Source organism: Chiloscyllium punctatum, chromosome 10, assembly GCF_047496795.1.
Source record: "Chiloscyllium punctatum isolate Juve2018m chromosome 10, sChiPun1.3, whole genome shotgun sequence".
In the NCBI taxonomy this organism is placed as follows: domain Eukaryota; kingdom Metazoa; phylum Chordata; class Chondrichthyes; order Orectolobiformes; family Hemiscylliidae; genus Chiloscyllium; species Chiloscyllium punctatum.
The window spans coordinates 55,418,307-55,428,910 of record NC_092748.1 but is presented as its reverse complement, the minus strand read 5'-3'; positions in this window follow the sequence as shown (position 1 = coordinate 55,428,910).

Genomic DNA, 10,604 nt, shown 5'->3' with positions numbered 1-10,604 from the left:
TAGCTCCTTGAAAGTGGAATCACAAGTAGATAGGATAGTGAAGAAGGTGTTTGGTATGCTTTCCTTTATTGGTCAGAGTATTGAGTACAGGAGTTGGGAGGTCATTTTGCGGCTGTACAGGACATTGGTTAGGCCACTGTTGGAATATTGTGTGCAATTCTGGTCTCTTGCTATCGGAAAGATGTTGCGAAATTTGAAAGGGTTCAGAAAAGGTTTACAAGGATGTTGCCAGGGTTGGAGGATTTGAGCTATAGGGAGAGGCTGAACAGGCTGGAGCTGTTTTCCCTGGAACGTCAGAGGCTGAGGGGTGACCTTACAGAGGTTTAGAAAATTATGAGGGGCGTGGATAGGATAAATAGACAAAGTATTTTCCCTGGGATCGGGGAGTCCAGAACTAGAGGTCATAGGTTTAGGATGAGAGGGGAAAGATATAAAAGAGACCTAAGGGGCAACTTTTTCACACAGGGAGTAGTACGTGTATGGAATGAGCTGCCAGAGGAAGTGGTGGAGGCTGGTACAATTGCAACATTTAAGAGGCATTTGGATGGGTATATGAATCTGAAGGATTTGGAGGGATATGGGCCGGTTGCTGGCATGTGGGACTAGATTGGGTTGGAATATCTGGTCGGCGTGGATAGGTTGGACCAAAGGGTCTGTTTCCATGCTGTACACCTCTATGACTCTATAACTGCAGTCATAACTGGACTGCAGATGACATTTTCCTCTCCAGATGCTGTGCAATATAATGAAACGATCTATGATGCTTGCAATCTTAATGCTTTGCAGATTCAAAACCAAAGTTAGTTTACTAACTATGAACTATTTTTGTGCAGACCTTGTGACAAATCTATAAGGTGCTGACTTCCCCTATTTGTCATGAATCCCCCTCACAGCTTGATAGTTGATTTGATACTTTAGCTAAAGAAAATAATTTCAATGTATGATATTTATTTGAATATATGTCTTGTAAACCATACACCTAATCGCTAGAAGGACTTTAAGAGGCATTTGGGTGGGTACATGAATTGGAAGGGTTTGGAGGGATATGGACCGGGTGCTGGCAGGTGAGACTAGTTTGGGTTGAGATATCTGGTCGGCATGGGCGGGTTGGACCGAAGGGTCTGTTGCCATGCTGTACATCTCTATGACTCCATGACTCTATAACTGGAACCAACTTTTTATATATTAGGTATAATTCCAGTGTTTGGAAACGTTGCCCCCTGATTCCAGACTTGCTAGAACTCCTTGATACCATACTTGGTTGAATGTGGTCTTGATGTCAAGGGCTGTCATTCTCAACCTTCCCCTGACATTCAGTGCTTTTGTCCATGTTTAAACCAGGCTGTAACGAGGTCAGGAGCTGAGTGGCTCTGGCAGAATGCAAACTGGATGTCACTGAGCAGTTTATGCAGATCATGATAGTGTTCCACTGAAGCACAGAAGCGACAAGCCAGCGAATGAATCTGTCAGAGGCAGCTAGATATATGTGATGCAGCTGGTCACAAAATACCGGAACTTTGTAACCAGATATAGGAATATCAGGTTAGCCTGGCTAAGGATGTCTCTGTAGAACTGCTCATGATTCGTAAGAATTTATATTTGGATTGTGCTAAATGAGATAATCTTATTACAAATTACCACTGATGGTAATAATAAGAAATTACTGCTAGTGCATGTTCTGTATGGACATTAAACACAGGCTCCCAACTGTACTGCCAGCAGTAATTGAAAACCTTCATTTGTCTTGTAGAACAGGCAATGTTTTCCAGTTAAATTCATATCAGGCATTGACAAAAATCTTATTATAGTAGCAAAAATCTAAAAGAACAGGAATAATTTTCTTCTGTGAACAAGCCAGGCCCTTAGCAACTGTTCTCCAAACTGACTAAATGCTGTGATGTTTTTATTATTAGTTGGGGTTAGAGAGAGGTCTCAAGACTACTTTAGTTGAAACAGGAATTGAAACCCATGATGTAGCTTTTAACACAAATCACATACTTGTCATCCAGCCATCTTAACCAAACAGACCTTGCTGTTTAGAACCCAACTTGTAACATTTAAGGGCTATTTAAAGCACTCATCAAATTGCCACCGGGAGCAGATGACTCATCATCTAGAGGTGTTATCCACAAAAGTGTATTGGGTTTCACTGCCAGCTTCTAGGGATGGAGTAGTGTCTGTCATTCTCAAGCACTTTGTACCTGATCAAGGAACTTGACATTGGGAAGTAGAGTCCTGCAGTCAGTCACCAGCTGGCTTTGTAGTTAACAACTTTTCCATCTCATAGCTGGCCTAGGAACACCATCCCATCCTACTTCAAAGTCTCCACAAGATCTACATCTAAACCCCAGGGGATCCTTCGCTGATTTTCTGGGTGGGCCAAAAAGTAATACCCAATGGTTCCCAGTGTTACTGCCAATGCCGCAAACTAGAACATAAAAAATTGAACTGTACAGCACAGTATAGGCCCTTCGGCCCTCTATGTTTGCTGACCTTTTACCTTACTCTAAGATGAAAGTAACCTACATACTCTTCATTGTACTATCATCCATTTGCCTATCCAAGAGTCACTTAAATGTCCCTAATGTATCTGACCTGACTACCATTGCTGGCAGTGCAGTCCACACACTCACCACCTTCAGTGTAAATAACCTAACTCTGACATCTCCCCTGAACCTTCCTCAATTACTTTAAAATTATGCTCCCTCATGATAGCCATTTCTGCTCTAGGAAAACATCTCAGGCTATCCACTCTACCTGTGCCTCTCATCATCTTGTACACCTCTATCAAGCCACCTCTCTTCCTTCTTCACTCCAATGAGAAAAGCCATAGCTTCATCATAAGATAATGCTCTCCAGTCCAAGCAGCATCCTGGTAAATCTCCTCTGCAACCTCTCTAAAGCTTCCACATCCTTCTTATTATGAGGCAATCATAACTGAACACAGTATTCCAAGTGTCGTCTAACCAGGGCATTATACAGCTGCAGCATAACCTTGCAGCTCTTAAACCCAATCCCCCTGCTAACGAAAGCCAACACACAATACGTCTTCTTAACAACCCTACCAACTTGGGTGGCAACTTTGAGGGACCTATGGATATGGACCCCAAGATCTCTCTGTTCCTCCACACTGTGAAGAATCTTGCCTTTAACCCTGTAATCTGCATTCAAATTCGGCCTTCCAAATGAGTCACTTCACACTTTTCCAGGTTGAACTCCATCTGCTACTTCTCAGCCCAGCTCTGCATCCTGTCAATGTCCCGTTGGAACCTGCAACAGCCTTCCACACTATCCATAACTCCACCAACCTTTGTGTCATCAGCAAACTTACTAAACCACCATTCCACTTCCTCATCCAAGTCATTTATAAAAATCACAAAGAGCAGAGGTCCCAGAACAGATCCCTGCAGTACACCACTGGTTACTGAATTCCAAGCTGAATACATTCCATTTACTGCCAGCCTCTCTCTTCAATGGGTCAACCAATTCTGTATCCAGACAGCCAAATTTCCATACTTTCTGAATGAGCTGAGAATGGGGACCTTCATCAACCTCATTCCTGATGAAGGGCTTTTGCCCGAAATGTCGATTTTCCTGCTCCTTGGATGCTGCCTGACCTGCTGTGCTTTTCCAGCACCACTCTTATCTAAACCCTACCCTCACTCTGGCTATCCTCTTGTTCCTCACATAAGTGTAAAATGCCTTGGGGTTTTCCTTAATCCTACCCACTAAGGCTTTTTCATGTCCCCTTCTAGCTTGCCTTAATCCATTCTTCAGTTCCTTTCTGGTTACCCTTGTAAACCTCTATAGCCCTGGGTGATCCTTGCTTCCTCAACTTTAAGTAAACTTCGTTCTTCCTCTTGACGAGGTGTTCCACATCTCTTGTCATACAAGATTCCTTCACCCGACTATCCCTTCCTTGCCTCAATGGGACAAACCTATCCAGCACTCCAGCAAGTGCTCCCTAAACAACCATCATGTTTTTGTTGTGCATTTTCCTGAGAACATGCTCCACAGTTCCTATTGGTCACTGTTTCATTAGTAGCTGTGAGTTGGGATTTTCACCCTCCCACAGCATTAATTCTATCAAAACCCAACACTGTCCAGTTAACTAATTACCTTGCAGCAACTTCAGGCTTCCTGCGGTTCCCGGTTCCCCACCACTAAATTCCACACATGGTTTCTCTTTCCAGCTTTCTCTTACTAACAATTCCACATGCAATGAGTGCTCTCAGCCAACTCTGAGAATTACATTAACTTGACAATGGGAGAAAGAGGGTTGTCGTGGAGGGTTGTTTTTTGTACTGGAGGCCTATGACCATGGTGTTTCGCAGGAATCAGTGCCGGGTCCACTGTTGTTTGTCATTTAAAAACAATTTGGATGAGAATATAAGAAACATGGTTAGTAAGTTTGCAGATGACACCAAAATTGTCATGGGTGTCTCATAAATAATGTATCATATCTCAACTGCTTCTTAACAAATGCAATAAATTATCTTAAAATTGCTTACAAACTGTCGATTGCCTATGTTAGGTAACGGTGATCATAAACTCCCATAATCAACAATACACTATTTAGTTCATATTCAGAAACATGCACCATAATTAATTTACTAACTTCCAGACTGAACATAGGCCAACTTTGATACTAGTGTCACAAGCAATAAATGCTGGTATTCTAAAGGAGTCATACTAGACTCGAAACATGAACTGTTTCTTGCTCCACAGATGCTACCAGACCCTCTACAGCATTCTCTATGTTTGTTTCAGATTTCCAGTATCCATAATATTTGTCTTTAATTTAGTACTTGTGTTACTGTCTTAGCTGAGACTGTATTATTTGGCACGCATAAAGGATTCCTGATATTCCTGATCTACGAGTTATTCCTAAAGTATTTGGGTATTTATAAGCAGATAGATTAGTGCATTGAAGACCATTGGAATATGCTAACGTTTAGTTGGTTTATTGCAAATAAACAACTCAATGTAATTTTCCTGTTAAAAAAATCAATTCTGAAATAATAAGTTTGAATTCTATTTACTTTTATGCAAATTCACAAATTTTCTAGAAAAGCATTTAGAAACATGCATGTGTTGAGAGGAATGGGGCATCATATAGAATGTGTGCATACAATTCTAAATTTGTTGCCTACACTCTGCGCCAACTGAAATATAGCTTCCAATTTGTTTATTCTGGAAACTCTTATGTGGTTAACTATAATTTTTTCTATAACAAATTTACAAGATGATAGAAACATATGATTTGAAAGTTTCAAAATATCCTAATTAGAAATAGACTTCCATATTGAAAATGAGTTAGTTATTTTGTGACTAAACTTGACACTGATGGATACAGTGAAAGTGTTCAAAAATAATAGTTCAGCAGTTTTTTTCACATGAACTTAATGGCAATTCTTTTACCTTAATTGTTTAACACACAATCTCATATAATTGCAAATTGTGTAATTAGATGTACTACAAGGCATTTTTAGATGCTACATGCCTCTAAAAAGTACAGTGGAACATCATGCACAAATAATCTCACTTAATTAGCTAATTTTTGTCCAATGGCATTTGAATTCTTGGTAATTTTGCATGTGACCTACCAATATCCTCCAGACACAAATCTTATGTGGTACTAAGGAGATGCCACATTTTCAGATGTCACTTTTCTTGAATGTTGCTGGTTATTGTTTGGACTTGTGAGGTGCAAATCTGGCACCAGCTAGTACAGTCCTAGATACTGTCCAGACTTTGCTGCATGTTTCCTTATCTCAGATATTGCATATGGAGCAGAACATCGTGCAATCATCAAAACATTACCGCCAAATATATTTGTTGAAGATAATTGGACTGAAGATGCTGTCATATGGAACCTCTGGGAAGATGTTCTTGGGCCGAGATGGCCTTTGTGCGAGGTGTGAATCAAGCAATCAGAGAGTTTGCCACCTAATTCCCATTAGGCTTAGTTTTCCTACATTTTCTTGGTGGAACACTCAGTCAAGTGGCACCTTGATATCAAGGGGACTCAATCTTACTTCACTTCTGGAATTCAGGACTTCAGTTTCCATTTTGACGAAGACTTTGATTAGGTCTGGAATGAGGGGCTGTGGTAGAATGGTAAAACGGAACATCAGTGAACAAGTTACTGATACATAATTAGTGATCATCTGCATACTCTTCACCCAATTGTTGCAGTAATTACATGACTGCTCCTCTTCATTCCAAAGGTATTTTAGTTGGCTTTTTGACAGTTACCTCCTATGTACCTCTCTGGCACCAAGAATATTGTGGGCCACTAAGGTTCCAACTTTTCGAAGCACATAGCTGCTATTCAAGTACAGGGGGGTTTCTGATTTACAAAAGTCCAACTTACAAACACAATCTCATATAGGGGTGTAATTTTAAATATTCAACATATGAACATTTCCTGCAAATGGCTACTTTATATTTTCCTGTTTGTGTTCTGACTTGTGCACAAATCGAATTGTAAATGGACTCAAGAACAGAACCCATTCACAACCCGGGGACTATCTGTACCACCCCTCTGAGTATATTTTAGCTGTTAGCAAACTCAGTGTTGGAGCTGTATGGAATTCCCAAGACCCCCAAATGACGAGCTGCATTAGAATTCCTAATTGGCATTTGCAGCATTTCCGATTCATACAGAAAAGGCCTGTGGCCAAACTTCAATTAGTTTCTGAACCAACATCTAAACATGTATATTTAAATTGCATTGTTACTGACAATTTGCCCTTCCTTGTGAAATCATAAAATATCATATTTCCGATCCATAAAAATCAGAAGTGTTTTGCTTTGCAAAGTTAATACGTTTTTAAAACATCCTATTTTGTGATCTTGTTCCCAACAGGAAGGAAAAGCCAAACAACATGTAGCACTCTGCCTTCTTATTGAAAGCAGCTGTGCTATGAGAAAGAAGTCTGTTTTTAGATGAAAGACATGTAATAAAAACCATAGGAAGTGCAGCATGAGGACACTAGTGTCCCTTGGCAATATAATTCCATAATTCACTGACAGAGCTTGCTACATTTTGTTGTGCACAAGGCATAAATCATATAACATAATCAAGCCTTTTCACTTTCAGCATAGCAAGACAACTTAAACACAGGTCAATTCTATTTGCATGTTCCACTTGATCACAGCGGATATGTTTCCCAACCCCCATCTGCTGCTTTGTCCCTATAAGCCTTCATCCCCTTACTAATCAAGAACCTATCTAGTTTTGTCTTAAATGCATTCAATGACTTGTCCTCCATAGCCTTTTGTGGCAATGAGTTTCACAGGTACACCACTCTCTGGCTGAAGAAAGTCCTGCTCATTTCAGTTCTAAAGGGTTGTCTCTTCACTCTGAGGCTGTGCCATCAAGTCCTAGCCTCTCCTACTAGTGGAAACATCTTCTCCACATCCACTCTATCCAGGTCTCAGTCTTCTTTGTTTTTAATGAGATTCCCCCCCTCATCCTTCTAAACTCCATTGAGTACAGACCCAGCCTCCTCAACCACTTCTTATATCTCAAGCCCTTGATCCCTGGAATCATTCTTGTACACTTCCTCTGGACCCCCTCCAAGGCCAGCACATCCTTTCTTAGCTTTGGCACTCAAAACTGCTCACAATATTCTAAATGCAGTATGACCAGAACTTTATTCAGCCTCAGCAGTACATCCTGTCTCTAGTATCCTAGCCATCTCAAAATGAATGTTAACATTGTTTTTTCCTTCCTAACTACCAACTGAATCTATATGTTAACCACAAGAGAATTCTGAACTAGAACTCTGAAATCACTTTGTACTTCAGATTTTGAAGTCTTTCTTCATTTAGAAAATAATCTGTGCCTCTATTCTTACCACCAAAGAGCACAACCTCACACTTTCCCATATTGCATTTCATCTGCCACTCTTTGACCACTCTTGTGGCCTGTCCAAATCCTCAGCAGCCTCCCAAATACTACCTGTCCCTCCACCTATCTTTGTGTCAGCTGCAAACATAGTAACAATGCCCTCAGTTCCTTCATCCAGATCATTAACGTATTCCATGCATAGTTGTGGTCCCAACACTGACCCCTGTGCAACTACACTAATCACAAGCTGCCATCTTGAAAAAACCCATTTATACTCACTCTCTGCCTTCTGCTAGTCAACCAATCCTCTATCTGTGCCAGTACCTTCCCACTAACACCATAAGTTCTTGTCTTATTTAGTAGCCTTTTATGTGGCACATTGTAAAAGACCACTAGAAATCCAAATGATCATGCCCAATGCCTCTCCTTTGTCTAACTTTCTCATTACCCCCTTAAAGAATTCTAACAGATTTGTCAGGCATGATGCCTCTGGATGAAGCTATGCTGACTCAGCCCGATTTTACTATGCACTTACAAATACTCTACAATCTCATTCTTAATGGACTCTAAAATCTTACCAAAGTCCATGGTCAGGCTGCGGTAAAAATAAGGACTGCAGATGCTGGAAACCAGAGTCTAGCTTAGAGTGGTGCTAGAAAAGTACAGCAGGTCAGGCAGCATCCGAGGAGCAAGAAAATCAATGTTTCGGGCAAAAGCCATTCATCAGGGCTTCCAGCACCACTCTAATCTAGACATCAATTTCCTGCATTCTGCCTCCCTCTCTTTTTAAACAAGAGTGTTATATTAGCCATTTTGCAGTCCTTTGGGACCCTCCCAGACTCCTGTGATTTCTGAACGATTACTACCAATGCCTCTACAGTGTCTTTCAGAACGCTGGGACCATCTGGTCTGGTTGATTTATCCATCTTCAGCTTTCCCTGCACCTTCTCCTTGGTGTTGGCTACTACACTCGCCCCAGCCCCCTCTCAAAGTTCTTGTGTGTTACTGGTTTCTTCTACCATGAAGACTAATGCAAAATAGTCGTTCAGTTCCTCCGTCATTTCTTTGTTCCCCATTACTCAGGTTGGGATATCTGGTTGACATGGACGGGTTGGACTGAAGGGTCTGTTTCCATGCAGTACATCTCTATGACTCTATGACTATAACTTCTCCATCTTCATATTCCCGTGGCCACTCTTGCCTTTCTCTTACCTTGTCTAAAAAACTTCAAACTTCTTTTGTATTACGAGCTAACTTACCTTCATACTTCATCACTCCCCAATTTTTTTTTTAAGTTGTCCTCAGCTGGTTTTTAAAGGCTTCCCACAACAGCCATGCTTGCCTCTTCCTCCCCTTAATATAATCAACAAGAATTGCTTGAAACAAAAACTTGATGTGGAGGTGCCTGTGTTGAACTGGGATGGACAAAGTTAAAAATCACACGTCAAGTTATAGTCCAGTAGGTTTATTTGGAAGCACTAGCTTTTGAAGCGCTGCTCCTTCATCAAGTAGCTGTGGAATGGGATTGTAAGACACAGAATTTGTAACAAAAGATTACACTGTCATGCATCTGAAATGATATATTGAACAAACCTAGATTGCTGTTAAGTCTTTCATCTTTTAGAATGGGTTGCACTCTCTCATTTTACAACCTCTACTGATACTTCTAAATTATTTGACAGTGTAATTCTTTGCACACTCAGGAGTTTTTTTTAAGCAAACGCTGTCCAATTGCAGAATCACAGCTAATTTTGGACACTATGTTGTGGATTTAAAAGTGCAGGCTGATAGGATGTGGTCAGTATCTTTCTTTTTGTGATCTGCTGACAGGAAATCTTTGATATTATCCACCAGTCTTTGGGATACATGGCCAAGATACATCGCATTGGAATTCTTACACCGGATTACTCATTTGTTTGGGAGGCAGCATGTCTTTTGGCTTGATGGCAACAATCTATGACTTGGTGAAAAATACAATTGTTTTGCTACTGCATTGTAGTAGCATGAACAGCTGACTTCCATTTTCTCCCAAAATTCCAGGATAATTTGAAGTAGACTCAGCATTTTTCCTGAATAAGATTGAGTTTGTTAGACCCATTTATGAGTCTGCACAATGTACACTTACTGTACCTTCATCTGTACATGAAGGATAATGGCTACACTGATCAGATAATTTAACTGCAATTAAATGGAGCACTGAGGCCACATCTTGAATACACTGCATGCAGTTTTGGTGTCTCCTTATTTAGGAAGTATGTAAATGTGTTGGAGGCAGTACAGAGGTGGTTTACGGAATTCATTCCTAGGTTGTCTTATGAGGATAGATTGCAAAGGCTGGGCTTGTTGTCCCTGAAGTTTAGAAGAGTGAGGGTGATTTGACTGAAGTGCACAGGATCCTGAATGGTGTTGAAAAAGTGGATGTGGAAGGGCGATTGCTCTGGTGGGTGAGAACTAGGGAAACTGTTTAAAGATTAGGGTTGCTCTTTTCTGATAGCAATGAAGAGAATTTTTTTTCCCTTAGAGGGTGGATACTTTGGAACTCTCTACTTTAGGTGATGGGGTGGGAGGGTGTTGTTACTGAATATTTTGCAAGTTGGGGATAGATTGATTTTGTTAGGAAGGGTTCAAAATTTATTGAGGGTAGATAAGAATGTGGAAGTCAAAACACAAACAGATCAACTGTGATCTTACTGAACAAGGGCTAAATGGCCTACAACTGCTCCTAAATAATATGTATATACTTTGT